The sequence below is a fragment of the Macrobrachium rosenbergii genome, chromosome 40 (assembly GCF_040412425.1).
Source record: "Macrobrachium rosenbergii isolate ZJJX-2024 chromosome 40, ASM4041242v1, whole genome shotgun sequence".
In the NCBI taxonomy this organism is placed as follows: domain Eukaryota; kingdom Metazoa; phylum Arthropoda; class Malacostraca; order Decapoda; family Palaemonidae; genus Macrobrachium; species Macrobrachium rosenbergii.
The window spans coordinates 30,040,337-30,067,665 of record NC_089780.1 but is presented as its reverse complement, the minus strand read 5'-3'; the positions used below and the strand labels follow the sequence as shown (position 1 = coordinate 30,067,665).

Below are 27,329 nucleotides of genomic sequence, written 5' to 3'. Positions count from 1 at the left end.
CACAAAAGAAAACAGCGAGAATAAAGCTTGGAAGGAGAATGTGTGTTGACATACCGATGGAGTCTAGAGTGGTGTCAGTGAGGCTTGTAATTGAGCTTTATGAAGGGTTATGTCCGCAGCTGCGTCCCCTGTTGATTCGTGACGTCATAGTGACGTCAAGGCATCCTAGCCTCATGTTTGGTTCCTTGACGGTTTGTTTTGACACACGGTTAGCAACACTGACAGCGGTCGTTAAATACGACTTATCCCTTCGGCTGGATGTGCGATGCCTGGATAATTTATCCACAAAGCATTGTACAACAATTCCCTCGTTTGGCTCAAGGATCACGATAGCGAGAATTAGGCAAACAAGCAAGCACAGAGGAAAAGCGAGCCAAACAAAAACCCAAGCAAAACGCGGCTTCTAAACAAATCCAGGCATGCTTGCGTGCGATACTGCCACCGAAGATTGAACTTGATATGTGGTAATATTCCACTAGAGAAAATATTTGCCAGTAGCATTATGTCCTTGAAAGGCAGTTGAGCTCAAGAATAATGTACTTTGCGCTATTTTCGCATATCACTGTATAAAAAATGAAAAGAAATTCCGACGTATCTCTCCTCAGCAACTTAAATATTCGCATGTATCAGCCGCATATTACTCGATTTCCACTTAAAAGTATCTCTAGTTTAACGGAGCGAACAGCGCCAGACGCCCCAACCCAAACAAACATGAATCAAGAGGAAATTTATCTAACCGTGCTTAAGATGGCAGGAGTATTTTGCACGTGGCACACACACACACACACACACACACACACACACTATATCCATCTTATTAACACTCGTTAACATAAAGCAGCCCGATGAACACACTCACACGCATATATTTACAAGTATTCACATTTAAGCTAATTGGAATATGAGATTTAGGCCTGATGCCAAGCGTTGGGACCTATGAGGTTATTCAGCGCTGAAAGAAAAATTGAGAGCAAAGGAGGTCTGAAAGGTGTAACAGGAGGAAAACCTCAAAGCAGTTGCACCATGAAACAATTTATTGTCAGGAGAGGGATGAGGAAAGTAACTAGAAGAAAGGTAATATAAGTGGAGGCATAGCAAAGGAATGAAAGGGATTGCAGCTAGGGGCCGAAGGGACGCCGCAAAGAACCTTAAGTAATGCCTACAGTGCACCGCGTGAGATGCACTGATGGTACTACCCCCTACCGTGCATTTTTAGTAATATGATAGTGACGACAGTTGCTAAGCCACTAAGATATATTTCTACTGCGGATATTAAAACATGCATGCATTCATACACATACTGTACATCTGTCCCTATAACCAGACCCTGAAATAACTGATTCTTTCCTGCTTTGAGCCCTGACTAACGGATATTTGTACACGCAGTGGTATCATAAATCCTTTCTTCATTAGTAGTTAAGTAACAATTAGAAAGTATTTTAGATGATTTGGCTTCAGTGGGGTAAATTTATACGCACTCAGCGCGATACTTCTGAATTTTACTGCAAGTTTGCTCGTCAGAAAGAAAGAAAATCTAGTTTCTTGGCAACATAACATCTGATGCTGATGACTTCTTGATAATCTTTATTTGTTTTCTCTTAATTAGTCAAACGAAATTAACACTACGCACGTGCTGTGTGCATAGAAAAATTATTGCACAGTAAAATTCCAAGTATTTTCTTCTCTTCAATTACTATCTCAGAGGTTTCATCAGTAAAAACACTTCAGTACTGTCATCATTGCTGATGAAATCACATTCATCATGCAAATCATGATAAATAAGCAAAACAAAAAGACGGATTTCTATGCACATAAAAACACACGCAGTGTTTACTCTGAGAATTTCTCACAGCAGTTACTACGCAAACAGAACACCAAAGTGGCGATTCGAATTACCCACAGGAGTCATTGAACCACAGTGGTCTTCTCCCACGAAGCAAGCAAATGCTTGAAACGTTTGCTTTTTGCTGGATGTAGGTTACAGAGTACGTTTCCCACACACTCAGAAATTAGTTGCCGAATTAAGCGTCAAGTGGAAAATTCTGTCATTGCTGTGCATGTGACAGCTTCCAAATCATAACAAATAGAACAACGAGCATGACTTGCATTGAAACAAAAATCAAGTGAACTTAAGGACGCGGTTATATCATTTAAGTGTATGATTTTACTGATGTGCAAAATCATCAGTGAAAGGATGCCGAATAAATTTAGCAGGTCCCAACGACTAAGGTTAATTGAAGTTCATGGAAATGATTAAAATGAAAAGCACCCTGTTAAATTTCGTATACCTAACTAAAAGAAAACGCGTATAAATTATCGCCAAGTCACCAGCTTATTACATTATGAGGCGAAGAAACAAGACTTCGTTTTATCCTGAACAGGACTTTTATAATAAACAAAAGTGAAGTAGAATTCAGGGGTATAGTGCTAAGAGTGTGTCAGTTTACACGACTGAAGCAAAATCAGCTAAAACACTTTCCAACGCTATTTTAACTGCTAATAAAGAAAGGATTCATGGTATCATTACCACAGCAACAACTACCCAGGATAGTTCTGTGACTGATGAAACAGATAAAATTACTTTTGTATAAAACGAAGCACTTTGAAAACACTTTTCAAATTCAGCTCTAAAGAAATGAAACGGGAAACTGCAAATCATGTTTAACAGCGCTAACAGAAAAGAAGAATTAGCGCGAAGGAAGCTTTTGCCGAACTATCATTTGACATGAGAAAATGCCAGACAACAAAAATATACACATGCCTAGGTTGAAAGCAGTCAAAGGATCGTGATATCAATGCACACTAATCCGATGAGGAGAGGTTGAATGCTATGAGACTCGCAAACCAGTAATGTCTCGGCCTCGCTCCTGTTCAGTAACATGCTTCATTCACAATAATAAATTGGTTTCTTAACTTGAAATAGGTTAGGAACTACTTTACTTAGGACTAAGGAAGGACGGATTTCTTCGCCAAGTGTCGTACCATATGCCACACGTTAGATTAGAATAACAATTGTCCACAAGACTTCCTGTGGAACAACAAACGTGACAGAGAGGCTTTTTCAATACGTCACAAAAGAACAGTCCTATGTGTTAGTCACTTAAATGACTGAAGACCAAAATACATAACCCCCAATGCCGTAATCAGAAAATACTTTTTCAGAAATCAGAACATGGCTGTGATAAGCCAAGATCCTGAAGGTCATTGTCACCACAGTGTTACCTAGATTCACAGTGACTGTCAGGAAACGATTATCTAAAGAAAATGTCTTAAGAAATTACTTTTAAGTAAACTTAGCTGACACAGGAAGGCTGACCATTACCCTCCAAATTTTTGAAGTCTGCAGTCATCTACCCTTTTGAGCAAATCATTACTACAGGACTTACGATAACCAAAAATAATGAAATGTACAGAGTTAAGGAGAAAGGACCCGCATTTAAAAAGCAATAAAAACCTCAGCAGAATTGTTCCAAGTTTTTATTTTAGATATATCTCTTGAGCGGAAAGTAATTTTGGGGACAAACAGCCCAGAATAACAGAAGAAAGTCGATCGAAAATGAAATTCAAACCGCGCCTCGCGAGAAGCCAGTTTATTAGACAACCCACTTTGATCCTGTGAGATGCAAAAACGATACTTATGCAGATCAACCAAAAGGGTTCAGTCAATGAAAGGGGCAATACCTTTCATTAGCCTGGACTTGCTATCAACGGAAATGCAATAGGAACTGTGATTCTCATACATAATTCGCATATTTATTCACAGAAAAACACTCCAAAATACACGCATCACTGAACATGAATAATAGCAATCTCTGACATTAATAATACTAACAATGGTTTCAGCAAGTGATAGTAATAATTACGTTAAGTGGTAATAACAACAACAATAATCCAAATCAACACACGTGTCTCAACTTAAATAACAGCAACAGAAGTAATACACACACACACATGCCATAGTAATATAATGGCAGTGGTGGCCACTTCACTAATAATAATACAGTCCTAATCATATCATAAGCAATTCAGAATCACATGTGCAGTGAAAATAGTATAAATTTGAGAGCAATAACAATGGCAATAGGCGGTTAAGGACTAGACTACGTATCAAACAGTTGCCTCGTTAAATTCTGAGGTTAGTTTAGAAGTTTCCCATTAATAAGTTGGGAAAAATAAATGTGCTGAATCAAGAGTGACATTATATATATGTGTAGGCTATGTGCGCGGGCATGGTGCATGTACTTGAACATATTTATAACCTATCTGTAAAATTTCTTTGTATCATGAGGTAGTGAACATCGAATTAAATTAAAAGTGCATATATATATATATATATATATATATATATATATATATATATATATATATATATATATATATATATATATATATATATAATACACACTTAAATATAAATATAATATATATACTGTAGTATTATAATATATATAATATATATATATGTATACATATATATATATATATATATATATATATATATATATATATATATATATATATATATATATATATATATATATATATATATATATATATAGAGCCTCGATGGCCAAGTCGGTTAGAACAGCAGCTTCGGACTTCATAGAGGTCTGTGGCGCGGGTTCAAATCCGCAGCTGACTGGTCAGCGGGCACTTTGCTATCTGTGTAGACACCCCGGGATTATGTATGTAATCAACGGATAGGTTTCTTTAAAAGCAAATGGGTGTTACAGACTAATACACATGCACAAACTAAGCGACTCTAACATCTCCTAAAAACATAACAGACACCTTACACGTCTCGACTGTCGACCTAACCGCACAACAACTTCTCGCTGCTGGGAGAAAGGGCGCTGGTGTCTGGTACAATACATGTACATACGCTAACGGTGTCTAAGCGATGACAGGCAGGGAAGCCGATCGAGACTACGGTCTACCCCAAAGCCGAATCAAAGTCCTTCAAAAGAAGGCATCGTGCTTACCCCATACAAATGGGAAAAAAGCACGTTAAAAGAAAAAGAAGATACACACACACAAACATATATATATATATATATATATATATATATATATATATATATATATATATATATATATATATATGTGTGTGTAATATGTGTGTGTGTGTGTGTGTGTGTGTGTGTCTGTAAATATAGTTTCAATAATTTCATTTTGCGATCATTTTACAAGGTTTTCCACTCGAATGTCACGATTCATTTAATCAGTGTTTTTACATAGAAGAAAACGCATAAGATTTTCCCGATACAGTTTAATAAAAAAAAAAGAATCACATCTCTCATGGCAGCCAAGGAAACGTTACGGCTGTTGATAATAAAATCGTTACTCGGCGTGTCTCTAAATATTTACACTCGGGGCCGAAATCTCAAGTGGTGTGTATTCTCCGAGGCTTCAACTCCTCATTTAAGATGTCAAGAATTAGGGCTAAGGCTGAATAGTGGGTTGTTGGGAGGCTGTTATTGCTGGAATATGGGAGATGGATAAGCATTTCACAAGGTTATGCACCCCTGAACACACACTCTCTCTCTCTCTCTCTCATCCGGTTACTTTCCTGGAGGAAGTTGACTGTGGCTGGTTGTTCGCATGAGATCCTCTCTCTCTCTCTCTCTCTCTCTCTCTCTCTCTCTCTCTCTCTCTCTCTCTCTCTCTCTAGTATTTATTCAGAAATATCTCTCAAACATCGGAGATATAATCTCAAATTTTTTTTATTACTTTCAAACTGTATTTGTTATAACTTTCAACGAACGAATCTGGATTAAGTTTATGCCACTGTAACTGTCTTGATACATTGATGTTCCCATATGATGATGGTAATCCTCTCCCTACATAAATGGAAAGTAAATGATATGAAAATGAACTTGAAAAAGAAATTGAAAGTTTTAAGGTGGAGAACATTCACTCTTGAGTTGATAATTTTTACACAACACTATCGATATCAGACGATATTTCAACCCGAAGAAAATATTTACATACCATTCTTTAATTCATGAAATAAAAGTTCATCGCTCCTGAATCAACTTTCGTTTTTGTGTGAAATGGAACCGACAGAAGTATTTGCTCAGAAGATATTAAGGAATCTACAACCTTAGCTGACAATTTGGTTCCATCTTAAACAGGAACTTCAGGCATTTTGCATCATGCAGAAAAATGTGGAAAAAATTTGAAGACGATAAGACGAGCAAAGAAATTCCATAGTAACACCAAATGTTTCCCTAGTGACCTTTGGCAAATACACATTTCAAGAACCATATAACGAAAATTGTTAAAGAACACTTGCAGGAGAGAGAGAGAGAGAGAGAGAGAGAGAGAGAGAGAGAGAGAGAGAGAGAGAGAGAGAAGAGAGCTGTATCTCAAGAATGGGTTCAGGGGTTAGGATTACCTCGGTACGGCTCTTACAATGGTATCCATGTTGACGGAGTAATGAGAACTCAAATCTCTCTCTCTCTATCCGAAAGTAAAATTCCTTGTGTAAATCATTATCTATAAAAAAAACTCTGACGTCCAATAGCAGGATCCTATAAATTTACCAGCCTTACCACAAGCATTTGTAAGTACAATCAACTGTCGAAACTACTTGACGCAAGATTATTTTTTCGTAACCATTAAGGGTCCATAGAACTCCCGACCTGTGGCTTATTATTATGCAAGAACTTAGCCATGAGCTCTGAAGTTTTCTGATGTACGAAAGAAGATAAATCCTCTATTAAAAGCACTATACTTTCACAAAACACTGCTTTTACCAGATAAAAATGCGCTGGAAGTACATCGACTTCTTGGACAGTGTTCAGGCGCGTCTTTCTTTTTCGTAAGAGAGAGAGAGAGAGAGAGAGAGAGAGAGAGAGAGAGAGAGAGAGAGAAATAAAATCTTAAGAGATAATCAAAACCTTGTTTTAAAAATTCACAAGAATTTTTAAAACAGTTATCACCATAACACTACTGACAACATGCTGTTCCTACTTAAATTATAAGTAACACTAACACCTGGGAACTGTTTTCACGCGTAGCTTTCAGACTTTAATATCAAACAGTGGCTCGTTTACCTGTAATACATGACATTATTATAACCTTTAAGAAAAAATATATTTCAATTCATGCAAATTTAATACAAAAGTGATTCTGTAAGATGTGATAACGGTATCCTACTGGCCGGATAATAGTTGCCTACTCCGTAAAATCATACATAACAACTTAACAAACTGATGGGACGCGTGAAGGGTTAACCTTCGTTACCGTAAAATACAAAATTTTGAAAGACATTTCCAAAGAGAGGAAGTAAATAAGTTACTGGCAGAACATATTTTAATCATTTACTCCTTGTTACTTTTCCTTAAATACTCAGAATGGCCCAACAAATGTCTTACAAACCAGAACAGGCGTTTCCTATACAATTATTGTTCTCAGATCAATGTTACAATAAATAAAATCAAATCCGGTCAAGCACATACATAAAAAATAGGGCTTGTAAATAAAGGCATTAGCAACAGAGTAATAATGGCCTGAATAACGTCACTGAGTGGTCATTAAGCGTACTTTACTTCTCCTAAATTACACTAATCATGCAACAGAGACCAAGTCACTTTTTTACGATATAATTCCTTTTTTTTATACGGCTCAGCATCCACTGTGAGGGTATATAATTCCCCGTCTTTCTTAATGCAAGTCATATTCCGGGTACAGCTCCTCTAATGACAGGCTCCCAGGAACAGAAGGAGCTATGTGCTCATGTGCGTAAAAGACAAGCATGCACACGGAAAAAGTAACATCAGACAACAGTGAAACAGCTTTAAAAAATGCAATATGAGGCGTCACAGAAGCACGGCTCGCAGATGTATAAATAAAATAAAAAAAAAAAATTCCACCGCAGAGAAAGGCAACATTTGTCTCTGATTACAAGAATGAAGTTGGGGAAGAATCCGCTCTTGATAACTACCTGATGTTAGCAGACAAGGTTTAAGTTTATAGTGAATGTTGTGCACAGTGTCCTCAGTACGCACATGAAAAGGTCTTGGGGTATGACCATCCTATCAAAAAAAAAGGGGAAAAAAATATAAGTACCCTTAAGAAAATGCAGTAGCTAACATATTTAGCCATCTCAGGCCCCATCAAAAGGTCACAAATAATCTCTCATTGTAGATTTCAGTCTCCTGATAATGTTCAACAATGAGAAAGAGAGGGGGGAAGAGAGAGAAAAAATTCTGAGCAGATATGATCAGAATAACAAAAATAAAACTAAAACGTATCATACCGTAAAACCTAATCAAAAGTATTGAAATGAATTTATTAGAATTAAGTTAGGTTTCTTTCTTAAAGATACTAGCTTTAACTTTAATTAGAAATTGAGCACATCTGTTGGTCAAATAATATGCAAATGTAATTATTTTCTGGTTTTAGATTCAGATCACAAAGAATCATTTATGGGAGGCCAAGAAGGAAGGAGAGTGGCCTGACAGCAGAGACACTGACTGCAAGACAGTAATGGTCACCCTCCAGTTCCATGAGTCGTGTAGAGGTCCACGCTAAGACCAAGTAGCTGGGAAAAGTTAAGTGCAAATAGCATTTGTATTCATCGCATAAGTTAAATGTAAGAACATATATTGCAATTCCAAACCTATCTTTGATATGAGGCATATATTGGAGTTTAAATACAGAATGTGTCATTAAATTCAGCACTTTAATTTAAAAGCAGTATTTCAGTAAATTTTTCTAATTTTTACCATATTGTTCACTAAATACATCAGTTCAGTAGTAGTTAAAAGTAACCAGTTGTGCAGAGAAGTTGGTCTTAAAAATATTTATTTGCATCTTTCTAGGTTCAAGTTTTTTAATTCTTGGCTGAAGTGGAGGAGGAGTATGAGGAGGATCAGCCAACCTGCTTACAATCTCAGGCAATACCATCTCCAGGCCCTTCTAGGAGTAAAGCAAAGATGCCCTATTTTGTTGTATCCTCAATCTCCAGTAGTGGACGATACCATCATCACAGCTCTTTCAGGAACATTGCCAGGTGGTGGTCAAGGGAACTGTGAATATATGAATCAGTTGGACACACTGGATGGGTAGTGAACTACAGTACGTGCCAGATGGCATGTGGCTTTCCATTGATGGTGGAATACCTAAACAGGACTTGGCACTGCAGCCTGTAATGCAGCAACAGCTGTAGCCCAGCCAGTGTCTCAGTCACAGGCACCAAGGCAGTCAATAGTTTTCTGCCCACCTTTAGGTGCAATAGACTGGGAAAGAGCAGGGGTTAAATATAAGAGTGTTATGAACTGTGCGCAATTAAAAATTTGTAGTTAGTTATTTATTTGTTCATGGATCCCATGTCAGTCCATCAGTATTGTTACTGGTAGTTTTAATTTGGGGGGGGGTGATTTGTCCTTGAAATTTGACATTTTTTTTTATTTTATTACTGTTATTATAAATCCTCTTGAATAATTCCAATACAAATTATCAAACGTCTATAGTTTTACTTGTTTCATGTTTCTTGTAAATATAACCAAGCACAGATATCATTCAAAATTCTAGGCATCTAAATATTCTTTCTGTTTAGTGTTTAAAATGTGCTAGGTTGTTGTTGCCTCTCAAGCTCCACCATCAATTTCTCGCAATCCTGAAACTGGAATCGCTGACTGATGCAAGGTTGGACCCAGTAATGGAGACCCGGTAACGGTGTCTCCTCCTCCTGGTTCACTTTCTATGGTCCTGCAATGAGGCCAATGCAACAATGTGTTGTTGCTGTTGTTCCAGTTCTACCTTAGTTTGAAGGAAACTTAAGGTCAAAGCTGTTATCAGTAGCACTTTAGATGTCTTTAGGTGGTTCCTGATTATAACATTATCATAAGCAGATCTTAAACTGGTCCCTGATAATCTTCTCAGGTCTTAGGGGTTCTTCCCTTATCATAAGATAGTCGCCAGATCAGCGTACGACAGGTCCATATAAATTTCATGTAGTCTGCAGTGACCTCACATCATCATAACATTAACATACAATTATCAAATACTTGCTGTATGATGATCACACATTTTGGAAAAACAAATTTGAATATAGTTTTGGGCGATTGCAAACTTTTGAGTTGCCGGTGGCTTCTCAATCTGAATTCTGGTGTGACTGGGCCCCCGCAGGAGTGAGACTGGAAGGGAACATCAAAGGATACTTCTAAGTTAACCTACAATCTTATTGGTTGGCATGGAATCTGTGACACATCTTGAAAATAAATAAGAATGTCTAAGGAATTCAGTTTGGTCTTTAGGTCTAAGAAAAGCGAAATTAGATGAAAGATGGCATACGAAATAAAGAGGCACATAAATGAGTGGTAAATTAACTTTATCAAAATTGGTGACATCTTACAGGACAACAGTAGGTATCATTCGTAAGATGGTTGAATAAGATTGCTCAAGATAATGAAAATAAGAGGAGAGAATTTTACCGTGATAGCCAAATGTCGTTCATGACAACATAGTGTTATATTTCGTAAGATGAAACAGTCTCTTTCAAAAGGACTGTCATCTTAGTCTTACATCTGCCTTCAGGGAGGATCGAACTCCCGGCCTCTGGTTTACTAGACCAGCGCTCTAGCCACTGAGCTATGAAGGCATATATATTAAGGAAAAGCTAGAAAAATTTCTGGTTGTTATATTATAAAAAAAAATTCACTGGTTATTAAGTAATCACTATGCAAACACAATAGGAAATCACAGGTTAAATCTCACTTCGGAGGCATCACCTGCAACCTATGAAAACGGTATCACTTGGAAAGTATTACATCTCAGGTAATCTGTTCGGATATGACATTGATACACTTCAAATAAATACCTCAAATATCACGAGGATGAACTAACAAATACATTGAGTACATGCGCACATCCTGAAAAACAAATGAATGAAACCTAAGATCAAAATAAGAGAAAATAATTTTATCATCTTCGCAAATACTTTGAGATTATGTGTTGGACAAAAATATTACACACAAAATTTTAATGCTTTTAAACTTATTTTGATCAAACAGGTACTTTAGTAGGTAAGATAAAAAATAATATAATAATTCCTTTAGGTATATCCCAGCTTACATGTAGACGCTGACGAACTTGCATGGAAAAAATCAATAAATAGAGAACACAGATGTGAACTCAAGTCTCACGGGCATACGGATTTTCGCGCAGGTGTAAATACTATGGGAGCAAAATAGTGCCGTCAGCGCACTTCATGTGGTGTACTATAGACACTACTAAGGGTGCTGCAGCGTCCCTTCAACCCCGAGCTGTACCAACTTTTTAGCCTTTTACTTTACCTCTGTTCGCGCTTCCTCTCTTTAAATCTTGCTTTCCACACTCTCTACTTATTACTTCTTAGTGTAACCATAGGGTTTTCTCTAGTTCCACCTTTAGATCCTTGAACTTTTTTACTTCCAGATCTCTTCATCTTGCAGTCCAACCATTCCAACTCCCTCTTTTAACTGTCTTGAGTGCTGAATGGCCGAAAGTGTCCCAGTCCTTGGCTTGACAGCCTAAATCTCATAAATCAATCAGTCATCTGGCGTAACTTAGTTCCATGGAATATTGGGAGTTCACGAACAAACCAAAGACTTCCTGCTCACTTTCAGACGGTAAGTTTGCTGGAGATAAGTGGTGTTAGTAGGCAGTGTAAATCCGCAAAAGAGGTAGAATTAAAGACCAGTAAGACTGAAAGGACGAGGCAAAGAAATATTAACCCTTTTGCTTTACATCGTAAACAGATAAATCTATGTAGAGAAGGCGGGTTCCAGGTCAGATAAGAGGTGTCTTAAGGATGGCGCTGTTAACCCAAGACCAATCGTAAGGACTACCGTTAGATATGGTTACGGTTCCGTGAGCAGTAAATAACTGCAGGACTTGTCAAGTTTCACTATAATGTAGTGTAAAGAATGTGAATAAGGATGTATATTTTCGATACTTTCATCCTGTATCAACAAAACACTAAGTTCACGGCAACCTCACTTGTTTCCAGAAGTCTTGTATAGAAACTATGAACACGAGTCATTTATTTTCGACAGACTAAAATTCTGGAATCTCTAACTCGGTCCTGTTTTTGTAGTTAGATGTAGGGACCGAAAATTCCGTTCGATCACTTTCTCTTTTTCTCTTCTCAGAACTGGAAGTCATTGCCTAGTTGGTTCTTTAACTCTGTCATCTACCATAACTCCAGAACAAAATGCTGACAACGTTTTAGGTTTTAGGACCAAAGTAAGATTTGGAGATTTTCTAGATTCACTTGGAATTGGGAAAAAAAGTATGATTAATATATTCATGGAGATATAAAATGCAATATTTTATTTCATACATGTTGAATATGGTAAAGAGAGCAAAAGAAAAATTTAATAATTAAAAAATTTAAAAAGGACTTCACAGTGAAAATCTGAATGCTCTCTGACCAAATAATCTGTTTTTAATGTAATTAGTATTTGCAATGCCTTTGTCCACTTATCTGTACATCTTCCTAATTATGCATCACATTTATTAAAAAAAATTCTAGTGCACCATACACTCACATTCACACAAACTTTGCATAAATAACCGTTTTTGTAGAAAAAACAATTTTCTTTCTGTCATGCCTAGCCCACCAAAAGATAACTATTGTATTAACAAAGAAAAGTTTGCTTCTGCCAACTATTCCAAAGCACTTTAGTCAAGCGATTACGAAAGATGTTAAACCTCCCGTATTATGACCGCATTATACAAAATATTTGCGTCAGGTTCGGAAAAGGAGTTACCACATGCCTGAGAGGTACCAGTGTGGAGCACCAACGACTACTTACCATAAAAAATCAAAATAAAGGCTTAATATATATGACAAATAGGATATAGTAAGCTCCTCACCTTAAACCTAATTTCCTCTGCCAATATAATTAAGGCTCCTCATGGATAAAATCCAAAATAGTTTTGCGTGGCATCTAAAATTCATGTATGAAATTATGAAGCAGCAAAATTACTTCAGCAAATGTGCACTTGGATATTTTTATCAGGTAACAGTTCAATTGACCTGGTTTCATGTTTTCTATCCTTATATATCATTTCCATACAAGCACATTTATTAATCTCACTAATTACTTTATAATAATTGTGCCTTCAGGGAGGATCGAACTCCCGGCCTCTGGTTTACTAGACCAGCGCTCTAGCCACTGAGCTATGAAGGCATATATACCAGGGAAAATAACCACATTACTTTCAGATTATTATATAAATAAAATTTTCTGGTTATTAAATAAATAGTATGTGCAAAAATATAAAAAAAAATCACAGGGTAAAACTCATTTCGGAGGCATCATCTGCAACCTGTGAAATAACCATTTCTTGGAAAGCATTAAAATTTATTGCACGCTCTGTTCAAATTTTACATGGATTAAACTGCAAATAAATACTTCCAATATCACGAAGATTAAATTACAAATAAATTGAGTACATGCGCACGTCCTTAAAAACAAATGAATGCAACGTAAGATAACAAAAAGAGAAAATGATAATTTCATCATCTTCGAAAATACTTTGAGATTATGTTTGGTACAAAAAGATTACATGTACAAGTTTGATGTCTTTCAAACTTATTTTAATCAAATAATTACTTTAGGAGGTAAGATAAAAAAATATATAATAATTAATTTAGGTATATCACAGTTTACATGTAAACACTAAGGAACCAACATGGAAAAAAATCAATAAATACAGAACACAGATGTGAACTACAATTCTCACGGGCATACGGATTTTCGCGCAGGTGTACATACTATGAGAGAAAAATAGTACCGCGTTCCTTCAACCCCGAGCTGTGTCCACTTTTTAGCCTTTTACTTTACTTCTGTCCCCGCTTCCTTTCTTTAATCTTTCTCTATTGGTTCTTTGTGCAAGGGTTTCCTCCCAGTTCGACCTTTAGATCCGTGTACTTTACCTCCTTTACTTTCTGTATCTTTTCATCTTGCTGTCCGACCTCTCCAACCCCCTCTTTTCACTGCCTTGAGTGCTAAATGGCCAAAAATGTCCCGGTCCTTAGCTTGACAGCCTAAATCTCATATATCAGTCATCATCTGGAGTAAATTAGTTGCATGGAATTTAGGGATTTAAGTATATACCAAAGACTTCGTGCTCACATACAAATAACAAGGTTAATGAAGATGATTGACAGTGTTAGTGGGCATTGTGAATCGCCAGAAAAGGTAGAATTAAGGACCATTAAGATTCCAAACCGATAAGGTAAATAAATATTATACCTGAAGCAGCTGAATCTGTTCAAGAGAAGGTGGAATCCAGACTTAAGGTGGTGCTCTTGCCCAAAGCCAATCATAATGGCTATCGTAAGATACGGTTAAGGTTCATGAACAGTAAATAACAGCAGCACTTTTCAAGTTTTACTATAATATAATGTAAAAAAATATAAGCTCCTTACTTTCATTCCGTACTAACAAACACCGAATTCATGGCATCATCAACTGTTTCCAGAAGTGTTGTACAAAGCCGGTTGTTTTCGTTATTTTCAGGAACTTTTAACTTGCTCCCATTTCTGGAATCAGATGTACAGTAAGGGCAGTGTTCGATCACTGTGGCCATTTCTCTTCTCTGAAGAACTGGAAGCCATTGCCTAATTGTTTGTTAAGATCTACCATCTGGCAACAGCTCATACACAAAGTATTGACCACATCTGGGCTTGCAAGACAAAAATAGATTTGGGGATTGCCTGGGTTACTTTGAAAATGGAAAACAAAATTATATGATTAACGTATGACTTAAGACAAAGTGCAATATTTTATCTCGAGCATGCTGATGATGCTGAAGGAAAAAGCAATTATTTTTAGTGAAATTCTAAATGCTCTTTGATTATCTAGGGATTATATTAAGAAAATCTCTCTAACTATATATCCTACTTTTTACAAATTATAATGCAACATACACAGACTGAAAATGTGCACACTTTCTAGTTTCGGAAGAAAAAAGGGTTTTCCAGCTGCCATGCCCATCCCGTCAAAATGTCAACAACAGAGAAGGTGGAGAATTTAAGATAATTATTATAGTATTAATAAGCAAATTTTGCTTTTACCAACTATTGCAAAGTACTTTAGTGAGGCGATTACGTAAGCCGTTAAACCTCGCGTATTATGACTGCATTATACAAAATATTTGCGCCAGCTCCTTCGCAACAGCATTAGAAAAAACGGATATTTACATTAATATATTCAAGAAGGTGGAAGCTTCTGCTAACAAAAGAAAAAAAATATGCATTGCAAATGCAGACAAACCCATGCAAAGTAATCATTCTCTATCGGAGAGCGAACCACGAACTGTGATTTCGCCATGGTAATGGATTAATTTGCATTCGCATTATGCGCTTGAACCCAGAGTTACGTCAGCATGTCGGAGCATCGGGAGAGAATACATGAATTTTATTCTTACGGCAAAACGTGGAAACTTGTTATTTCTTGAACTTTACATAAAGACAGATAATGTATATGCTAGCTGAATGATGGACCTTCGGTAATTTGAATAAAATATAACAAAGAACTTCATCTGATTCTCTAAAAACGGTATAATAATGAATTCTGAATATGGGCGTCTGTATATAAATTTGTATAGGTTAGTGAAGAAGAATGATTATGCATATAGGTGTTTTCATTATTATGCTTTTGGAGTGAATTAAACATTCAAGTATAGGGCACTATTGTACATTATTCATGAACCTAAGATCCAGAAAAAATATACAACTGTGACAAGACACAGCACGATTAGCAAAGGTCTTAGGCGTCAACGGATACGTTGGCTTATACTATAGGAGAGAGAGAGAGAGAGAAGAGAGAGAGAGAGAGAGAGAGAGAGAGAGAGAGAGAGAGATTCTAATAAAGTTGAAACCTTCTTATGATAATGTCTGACAGCAATCTGGATGTTAAATGTCAGCGTCGATGAACCTGTCAAAGAGTTAATTGCTATGAATGAGACTTCTATAATAAATCCCGGATCATTTTACCTAATCCCGCCACTCTTTCATACCAATAAGAATTTATAATATATACGTTACAATCAACTATAGATGCACGAAACACAAGTTATAAATTTAAAAAAAACAAAGAAAAGAGAGTTTGCTGATTTATTACTACTGCTTTTCATGTATATTAGAATTATGCTTTTGTTTATCCAACTCCTAGGGAGTACATTCTAACCCTTCTTTTATCCTGGAAGTAACGATTTCTTTTCCCCAGTATAATTTTGCGTAGATCGTAAAATTTGCCATATACTTTTTTTATTCTACAATTTGTTTAACAGCGATTCACTTTGCATTTACTTCCTAATAAAAATAATCTTATTTTTCTTGTTGTCATTTGCTGCATTTTAACCACAAGTTTAACGGACGATGAAGGTTTCTAACTTCCTTAAAAATCTAGTGTCTTATACATACATTAATAATCTCGTATGTCATCTTCCGTACAGCTGGTAGTTTTCTTGTAAATTATCTCTCTGACTTAACTCCCCTCGGTTTAACATGTGCCCCTTCCTTATCGATCGACCTGTCACAGCCGTTGTATTCTTGTTGCAGTTAACACACAACATATATTTCCTTTCCTCTAAAGGATCTGCTCTCTCTCATCATTTCTCATGCTTACTACTTTTCTCGTCACACTCCTCCATTCGCTTATTTTTGACAAGCATCTGAAGTTCACATTCCAATTACTTACCACAACCCTGATCTGGACATCTTGGATGAGTTGGAAGCGGGGTATCGGTGCTAAGAAAACAGTCATTATTGTTATCACTTTTATGTTTTATTATTTTACGCAGTGTTCTCATAGAAGGCGATTAAGAAAGAGCGGGTCCAAGCTTATATTGAAAATCCAACGACGGCAACGAGAGCTTGAAGCGTTGGCAGGATAGAGTTGAGACGAGTTCAGATTATGAACGCTTGCAATCAACTAGAAACTGCCATAGCATACAACATTGCAATAATCTATCTATCTATCTATCTATCTATCTATCTATATATATATATATATATATATATATATATATATATATATATATATATATATATATAAAACTACGATGTACAGTGACTTTTGATCTCTGAGCCATCAGTGGTCAAATCAACAGTACATCGTTATTTCTAAAACCGGAAGCGGTTCGAATTGCACTGGTGACGAAGCACTTATTAATTAGAATTCCTCTTGGAGGTAAGTTATTCCCGTGTTACAGTTAACTGGTTAATAAACGACATTTGTGGCTAATATTTGCGTGTGTATACACACATACATACACATCTGTCTTTGCAGGAGTCGTCATTTTGGAGCTGTGAATAGTTAGACTTAGTGTTTAAATTTTCCATAATTTCGTTCAAGGAATGTTTTTATGTAGGACACCCTCTCTCCCCACCAAGGTACCTGCTGGGGATGAACGTTTTCTTTGTCTCCACTGTGACTATTCTGAGAGACCTTCCCAGCTATGTACCTAACATTCAGTGCTTTAACGGCTGTAGGTCAGTCCTAGCCAGACCCAACATTGAGGGAAAGGTTTGACATTAACGTTTCCTCTTGATTGGCTGCAGGAACTTCAGTTTTGCGGATAAAGAGGCAATCCATCCAGCACAATCTTCTATCAAATCCTATATGCTGTCAAAGCCTAGGTGCTTTGAACTGCTACCTCACTACCATCGCTAAGTATTCCTACATCATTCAAGTTTCCCATCCCTACTGAAGTGCTGGGCCACCGGGAGGGAGTGAAGGGCAAAGAACATACAAAGTGAAATACTGGACAATCAATGACAAACTACTGAATTATGAATATGCCTCAAAATAGACCTGAAATGAATGGTCAAAAGAGGAAAGTGTGCCTGACTGGACGATCAAGCACGAAGGATTAAAACCATCAGACAAGGAAGTTCAAACTCGACTTTGTAAGAACACAGTTTAAAGTTTCTACAAAAGTCAGTATTTGGGACCAATGCTTATGATCACCTTCCAGCAATTATGCAGCAATTAATATACCAATTACCGCACGGCAACAAACCATTCTCCTCAACTATGCAAATATACAGTAGAAAGGAAAAGGTGCTTTATCACCAGGGGAAGGGATAGTGAGGATCATCAGCTACTAAGAAATACAACAAAGGATAATAGATAATTATGATTCTAAGATGATCAAAGCTTGAGCTATAAAGACCGTTATTCAAGTTTGGAAAAGGAGACTACTTTATTGCCGTTCAGTAAATATCAACACTGGCAAAATTAGCTAATAAAGTGGCATCTTTGTTCTGGGAATATTGTTACCAGTTACCTCAATTTGGTGCAACATATTTTCAGCTCATAAATTTTAGATGTCTAGCAAAACTATCTTGAATTTTTATCATCTTTATCAGTTATATTAAGGCTTTATCCTGATTTTTATGGTAAATAGTTGGTTGTGCTCCACATGGTAAGTAGTTGGTTGTACTCCACACTGGTAACAATGTGGACCACAACCAACTACTTCCCATAAAAATCAGGATAAAAGGCCTAATATGACTGATAAGGATGATGTAACAAGCTCCCCGCCTTAAAACTAATTTCCTCTGCAATAAGATTAAGAATCCTCATGGAAAAAATTCGAAAAAGTTTTGCTGGACATCTAAAATTTATGAGCTGAAAATATGTTGCAGGAAATTACTTCAACAGCAATATCCTGGGACATTTTATTCAGTACATATACCAACCGACGCTGGAAGAGTCCTATTCGGAACCATTTCAACTGTTCACGTATTATTTACGTTTTCCATCCACATTCAGAATTTCCAGAAGTATTACAACATTTGCTAACTAATTAGACACATTAAGTGCATTATAATAATTGTGCCTTCAGGGAGGATCGAACTCCCGGCCTCTGGTTTACTAGACCAGCGCTCTAGCCACTGAGCTATGAAGGCGTTATATCAAAACTGAAACCGCTGAAGTCCCGTTTATTATGAAAATATAATTCTCTATTTTATCAAGTAAATAGAGTTGTTCAAAGTTATAAATAACTCTTCTGATGAATTCCCTGTAAGTATACAAATTACTTCTCGTGATTTTACAAGCTTACACCTCAGTATTACCTAATTTGAGTAAGGGAAGAATAACCTTTCAAGCATGATCATTTCTTCTATAAATGAAAATCGTTAAATGGGTTAATGCAACTACAACAAGAGCCACAGTATTAAAAGAGAAAGGTAGTCCTCACTGTACCTTGAAGCAAGGACTCTGGAATCAAATACAGTATGTTAAGAGGGTAACATCTCCGGTCTGGGAACACTCACTATAGGCTCAGCAATTAAGTAGTACTTGAGATTACCCAGTTGCCACAGAGAGATGGAAAACGATGTTCGCCACCAAAATCTACAAAAGAAAAAAAAATCTACAAGGATAAATAGCCAAATCTAAATGACAAAGAGAATGAAGTTCCACGCCTTTAAACTCACTTTGTCTGCAAATATGGCCAAGAGTGGATGAAAACCATAAACATTGTTTCATGAAATCTAAACAGTATTTCTTGAACACATGTTTCAGCAAAACAGCTTCAGCAACGTTTTCCCTTGGGATATATCCAAACTGAAGCTTTAAGTTTCATTTGAAACCGGTCTGAGTAAACAGGTACTATTTCTGTGGTCTTCCAGAAATCTTGTTTTCCATCCAATTAATGAATTCTAGTGCTTACATCAGACAAATACCTTCTTAGTTACTCGCTTTCTCAACATTTTACGACCTAGTTACGCTCATGCAGGGAGGACAGAATTCCTAGTTTCTTCCACTAGACCAGTTGTCGAGCCAAAGAGCTATGCAGACCCAGGCCCCAGAGGAAGAGAGAAAAAGTTTTGGTTGTTATGCAAATATAAATTTTCTGTTTAATATGACGTTAACATTTAAAACGACAATACTGTCATTACACACTATAAAATTATTTATTGTCATAATGTTACATTAAGTTATAAACCAAACCTAACATATACATTAATATTTTTCCGTAACTAGTTTTATCCATAACACAAGCATTAAGAGTTCTTTCTATTTTTCCGTAACTAGTTTTATCCATAAAACAAGCATTAAGAGTTCTTTCTAATTATACAGTCTATTTACCTCCGGTAAAATTGAAAACTGCTTCAGGGACCGTGAGTCATCGTTATTCTCAAATATCTTTCAAACTAATTATTTGATCGAAATGGTGCCTTGACAAAGTGCACGAGACACCTCCCGCTGATTTTTGGTAATATAGTGCACTGTTAGATGGTTTTAGTCAAGGCGTTTACTCTTGACTTTTAAAGGCAAAGTAGCGTGAATAAGCAGGACTAATTTACAGAATCGAACGTCCGCTATCCCCAATCTCTTCCCTCTCCCTCCCTCCCTCCCCCTCCCCCTCCCTCCCTCCCTCTCTCACTCTTTCTTTACCATTATTTTTCTCATCACTCGCCCCGTGCCTCTCTGTAATTTACAATATGCAATGAAATACCGTTTTCCACGATACTTTTCAATACCAGCAGATAATTGGAGAGTTCATAATGAAAAGGATAGCAAGGTTTGACGTAACGACCATAATAATGGTTAATTTTCCCCAACGTTTCCTGTTAGCTCATTCGCCCCAAATCCCCCATGTAGGCGGAGTTTTTTCTACCTCGTTATTGCGTCAGCAGGTGAATTGCCTTAACGAACAGGTACCTCTAACATACGTCATCGCCTACGTAGTTACCCCAGGTGGGAGGCGACGCCACCCAATTGTGTAGACCTTGTCTCTCTTGGCCTTGGTTAATAGTGTCCTTGGCGTGTCTCAGGTAATACCGTAATGGTAAGGGGTTGTCTGTCGGCTGCCGCATGTACAGAATGGAGAAAGCTGACAACAAAAATAATAATTAATCTCAATAGGTAAGTGAATCTTCATAACACACACACACACACAAACCACACGAATATTGGTCAGTCAATCAATCAATGTATATATCTCTCTATCATATCTATTACTTTGTCTCTATCTCACCCTTGGAGTATACAGTATACTGTACATTATATATATATATATATATATATATATATATATATATATATATATATATATATATATATATATATATATAATTTCTATATATAAATTTACATATATATATATATATATAAATAACAGTGTCTCATCATTATCAATCAATAATTGCTACACTCGTTTTAGTAATGAGGTCGCTGCCTACGCAAAATATATATTGATAAAATAAAAAAATTGTGACATTCGTTCATTTTTTACGATTGCTTAACAGATTATGCATATTTTTTTTTACTGCATACTTCTGTACGTATTCGGCACGCACAGGCCATACGATGGCGTTGCAGACGTCATGGGATGAGAGCAGTATTAATTATATACTTGGTTGTAGGTTAAACTGTATGATTTAATTTTGGTTACCTTATCTTACCTGCTCTTAGTCAACACGTCGATAAGACGGTTAAAGGATTTAAGAGATCGTGATAGTAGGTGTATTATACTGGGTGAATAGGGTGAAGGTCATACGCTCTTTAGCCTACTCCCATTTATATAACTTAAGAAAATACAATAACAATAATTAAATGAACACAGAATCTACAAAACCCACCATATTTATAGCGTCCAATATTACTCAATATTAATATAATAAACAGGAATAGGGGGGGGAGACGGGGAGGCCAGGAAAGTGGGTTGAGGGAGGGATAAGGAGGGGATGGGAAAGGGAGGGAGGTAGGGAGGGACGGGATGGGGAGAAAGGACGTTCGAATGCATAGATTGGCGATGCTTGGCAACACCTTGTAAGTCAAGAGTAAACGCCTTAACTAACACATTTGACAATGCACTATACTACCAAAAATTAGCAGGTGGTGTCTTGTACATTGTGTTAAAGTACCATTTCTATCAAATAATTAGGTTGAAAGATATTTGAGAAAAAAGATGACTCGCCGTCCCTGAAATGGATAGTAAATACCTCGAACTCTTCTTTATTCCTGTGCGAGAAGACGACTCTTTCAAGGCTAACTGTTCGAGCCATATGTATTTTTGGGATTAAATTTATGTACCACATCTAAGTACCTTCTTTTCCAAAAGAATTTGTTTTCCCTAATAGTTTAGCAAGCACAAATTATTATTAGGCTACATGGCAAAGCATGTGCAGTTATGATACAGTCTTTTTCAAACAGGGACATTAAGAAAGCGTATAATTCCGTTTGCTTACATTGAGGGATCCAAGTATTCTACAACATTCTTGGGCATGTTTTGTTCCGGAAGTCCTAGCATTCCTCTAATTCGATGTTTACCTATTCGCTGACAGAGAGAGAGAGAGAGAGAGAGAGAGAGAGAGAGAGAGAGAGAGAGAGAGAGACTTCTTGGAAAATGAAGCTGACGGAAGGGGAGGGAAACTTTGGGCAATGTGAATTCCGAATAATAAATCACAAAACGGTCTATTCTGAGCTTAAACGCCAAACAATAAGTTACATTTTGCAAATCTGAGTACGAAATTGAAATCACTTACTGTTCCTTCTGAATATACTTGGCTCATCGCTTGCCATCAGCTGCTTCGAAAATCATTACTCTTTGACATATTTTTGCTGAATTAAGAAGTGTACCGAAGATCATATACATACTTATGCTACTTCTATCGATATTCCAAGCTCTTTTAGGCAGTGAGAATTGACTGATTTTCATGGTCAGAGCTCTAACCTCTTAACTACGACAGACTGGTTGGTTGTTGAGAAAATGAACTAACTTGTCAGGGACTGCATATGACTCAAATAATACCGGTTTTGTTAGGAAGATAAAAATCAGCATGTCTTCATATTTCAAACCAACTATCAGGTAGCAGAGAAAAACACAGTAGCTCAAAATTTTAATCTCTTCGGAAAGGAACAGCAGACTTTAAAATGACAATAATTGTAAACAGAAGTTAGCAATCACTATTGAAGAAGAAATGAAATGAAATATTATAAAGGAATAACACTTACAGTTAATGTAAAAGTGTCAGAAAAAAAAAAAAAAATAAATTGCCCTCTAAATTAGGTCCTGATTAGTAGTAAATAGAATATCTGATCTATCCACTCATTGCCCGCAACGGAAACGCATTTTCCCTCTCAAAAGCGAATTGATGGAGTGATTAATCTCCTTGGAAATGTCAAAATGACCAAAATATAATTAAAATAGCAGGGCATTTAAACAGTGATTCAACCAATCAAACATCGCAAGCAGTGACTCATCCTAACGAAGTTACGTAACCATCCTTGAATTCTGTATAGTGCAAAGATTTTTTTTTACAATTATTAGAATTCAGATTCATAAACTGTATAAAATACCTTAGAAATTCAATTCAATGTAAAGCAAAATGCTGTTTAATACATTATGAAAGAAGCGACGTATAGCAGGAGAATACCTTTCATCCCTAAAGCGTTGACCTACGTTTAAAAAAATAAATTCATTTCAAACTCTAAACTATAAGAATGCCACCAAAAGAAAAAACTTGACAGCTCTTACGAACATCGACTGACAATCTCACTCGGTCCAGTACCAAATGGAAAAACTTGATGACACACATGAGACCTACGAAGCAATTTCAAGGCTGAATATTCACATACGAATTTCATCACACATAAACGAGAAAATAAGATTTATCTACGGTTGATACGGGAAATTCACAACTGGAAACTTAGGTGCTATTTGAGATAAATAAACAAAGGGTGGATAGAAGAGAGAAACGCTATTCTAGCAATTGTTATTTTAAATAAATGCTTCCTGTAGTTGCTGCAGTTAGAAAATAAAATTCTACAACCAGGAATATAAAAAAAAATCAGTTCGTTATTTAATCGTTAACTAAAAACATCCCAATTTCTCTCGTAAAGGAAGCAAAGCTTAAACGACAGAGCTGATTCTGCAGGATATATGTATTTGTTTGTATTTGGCGTTGCAACACTTAAGGTCCCTGACATCAAATCAATTCCCAAATAAAAGAAATAAGAAAATAATAAAACCCAAGTCTCGCTGGCAGAGGAAGAAAAGAGAATAAAAGAGAATAACCAAAACAACCGTAATCAAAACGTACACTGAAAACAGAACGCAGAAAATGCCCTTTTGACCAGCTCAGAATTCCCTGAAGACAAAAAGAAAACAATACGTTATTACTCAGCACGAAAGGAATGCAAGAATATCAGTACACAAAAGGATACCTTGAAGAATCCAGAAGAATCATCCGCCATATAAGCCGGGTAACAAAAAAAAAAAAAAAAAAAAAGTAAACAGAGAAAAATTGAAAGTTAGGAATGTTAGAAATGCATTGTTGAAATGTGAAATAATGATGGCATTATTTGGCTTCTCACCAGTGAAGCTTAGGAACAGGTTTTATCAGATTCGGGTGGAGAGCTTCGGATTTATGATGGACACTAATCATTGAGTGCCTAATAGAAAAGCTGATAACCACAAAGACGTGACAATAAATAAATAAGGAGACTATGCAAGAAACTGACCGAGCTATGTTTTGGAAAATGAAAACCGTATACATCAAACTTCTGCAAAGATGAAAGGTTCATTGAGAAGGAATTCAAGAGGAGTATGCGCAAAACATGCATGTCACTCTCCAGTTTACGAGGTTGTGAACACACAAACGCAGAAACAATGGGAAAAATTGGGTAAATAAAAGAACTTACTAAGTATTCCCATTTCCGTCTGCAGCTGCCGGCCCCCCGGAGCAACCACTGGTTCATGCAGTTATGCAAATGAACCTCGCTCACTCTTTAGCCATTACTCACCTGTGCAGTCGTGAGTCTTTTCAGGACTTGCAATGAAAGGAATAACCATAAATCTTTCAAGAGATGAACAGTACAGATTCCAACTGAACATGTTTTACGCAATACCGATGAGCGGGTAATAATAACTCCCGTATGGAAAGTCTTCGATGTCAGTCTATCATTTCGTGAATCTTGATTTATAGAAGGCCGAAACGTTGAGGTAACGCTTCGTGCATCAATAGCTAAAATCCGCCGATGATTCCATATTAGAAAGTATGAAAACCTATTGTTGAGCCAATGACAGATTCTGAACTTAATTCCTCTGCGTTCAGTATTATAAGCCAAGAGTCATATTCAATTGAAGATTAATCTTTAATTCCAAATGTGTCTGTTACAATGCATCTGACTAACTTCAGAAAACTCTTCACCAGGGAATACTTTATTCCAAATAATCCTTACCACAGATAATACCCATTTCTAAATGAAACTGTAGTAAATTCAGTTCGAAATTCCAAATAAACCAATATCAGAGGATATTGCTCACTCCAACTAAATCTGTAGGCCTACTAAATATAATCCATGATTCCAAATGATTCCAAGACAACTAAAATTGAAATCGCTGATGATTTCAACTCAATGAAAACCAATATTACAAGTGGAATTTTCAAGGAATTTTATCAACCGAAACCCAGCGAACCACACAGCAGACAGCGGTAACCAGATTCATTAATATTTCGCGACTGGCAGCAAGCGCTTAAATCTTGGAAGGGATTTCCAACTGAATCTTAACCCAGTCCTGTCTCTAATTCGAAATGATTAAAGACAAACACTGTTACAAATTCGAGAATATTGCCAAAATCTATTGCTAATTCAAACAGAATCTGTATTAACGGTTCCTTCTGAATCTGAACTAAATTTATAACCAACTCAAAACTTGATCTTGACCATATTTGTAATCCAAGTGCATCTAGACCATAGCACAATGAAAATATTGTGTGAATCTGGGCTATAACTTATCACTATTTCTAAATGATTCTGAACCGAAATCCAGTAACAATTACCAATGAGTGTGAGCCAAAGGCAAGAACTATTCTAGTTGAATCTGACCCGGGGACTGACTGTTAGGTTCATTCTAAACTGAATCAGTATTAAAGAATAATCTTAAACAAAAACGGGTCTAAAACGAAGCCTAAATACTAATCTGAAACGATTTTGAACCATAACCTAATGTTCATTTAAAATGAACTTAAAAATAAAAAAAATAAAAAATAAAATAAATTTGAACCAAAGACTACTGTCATTTCGAAATGATCTAAACCAAATCCTTTTGTTAATTCTAACTGGAACTCAATTAGACTTAACGGTTAACTTAAAAAATATGAAGAAAAGATTGATATTAATCTAAAATCAATCCACGCTAAAACTCGTAACTTTTCCAATTAACTGTACTAACGGCACTAAGCAAAAATCTATACTTCTCTTAAATTAAAGAGTAATTTTGTTCATCTATAGTTCTCTTAAATTGAGAGTAATATTTTTCATACAGATTTATCTGAACAAGAACTTTGAGCAAATATTGTGTATTACCGTAAAGCAAAACTGGAATTTATTCTGGTGGAACAATAATGCAAATAAGTTTCTCTATTAGTTTTCAAAAAAAGACGATCTAATGTCAACTGACGTAGGCTTAATTGTTAATATGGAGAATAGCGGTTATTTACAACTTGGCTGGCTGACAACGTTAAGGATTCATGTTTGAAAACAAACAAAATATTAATAATATCGAAATGACACAGTCTTTATCCGATTTTAAAACCCACCCACAAATGCACACACACACCCATATATGTATATATGTATATATATATATATATATATATATATATATATATATATATATATATATATATATATATATATATATATATATATATATATATATATATATATATATATATATATATATGTTTATGTATTTAGATCAATAAATAAATCTAAAGTATATATATATATATATATATATATATGTTTATATATTTAGATGAATAAATAAATCTAATATATATATATATATATATATATATATATATATATATTATAATAATAAATATATAAAACCATAAAACTACAAAAATACTGAAGTGCCATTCAAAAGTATGCAGCCAGCCCTATCAAATATCACGGTTTCAAGAGCAGTATTCATTTTATATAACATTTCCAACTGCGCAAGTAAGCAATGAGATTCAGCGAACGGTTATTGCCAGCTCGTGGGTTGGCCCGATCTGATGAGGATAACTTCTGCATCTGCAGGATATAGGTCGACCCATACTGAAGGTGGTCAAGCTTCGTCGTTCTGACAGCCGAATGCATAGTGATGCAAATCAAAACTGGTTTGGTGCATAAAAGCTTCCTCATATTTTCTAACAAGGATATATATATATATATATATATATATATATATATATATATATATATATATATATAAGTATATATGTATGTATATATATATATATATATATATATATATATATATATATATATATATATATATATATATATATATATGTGTGTGTGTGTGTGTGT

The 27,329-nt window shown here is 35.9% G+C and overlaps 3 non-coding genes across 3 annotated transcripts; all 3 read right to left on the bottom strand.

Moving 5' to 3' along the window:
- Positions 1–10,536: 10,536 nt before the first annotated feature.
- Positions 10,537–10,609, bottom strand: TRNAT-AGU (transfer RNA threonine (anticodon AGU)). Its single transcript has one exon. It is a non-coding gene; the product is annotated as a tRNA-Thr (tRNA).
- A 2,502-nt stretch (positions 10,610–13,111) lies between these two features.
- On the bottom strand, positions 13,112–13,184 carry TRNAT-AGU (transfer RNA threonine (anticodon AGU)). Its single transcript has one exon. It is a non-coding gene; the product is annotated as a tRNA-Thr (tRNA).
- Positions 13,185–18,846: 5,662 nt separating this feature from the next.
- Positions 18,847–18,919, bottom strand: TRNAT-AGU (transfer RNA threonine (anticodon AGU)). Its single transcript has one exon. It is a non-coding gene; the product is annotated as a tRNA-Thr (tRNA).
- Positions 18,920–27,329: the final 8,410 nt, after the last annotated feature.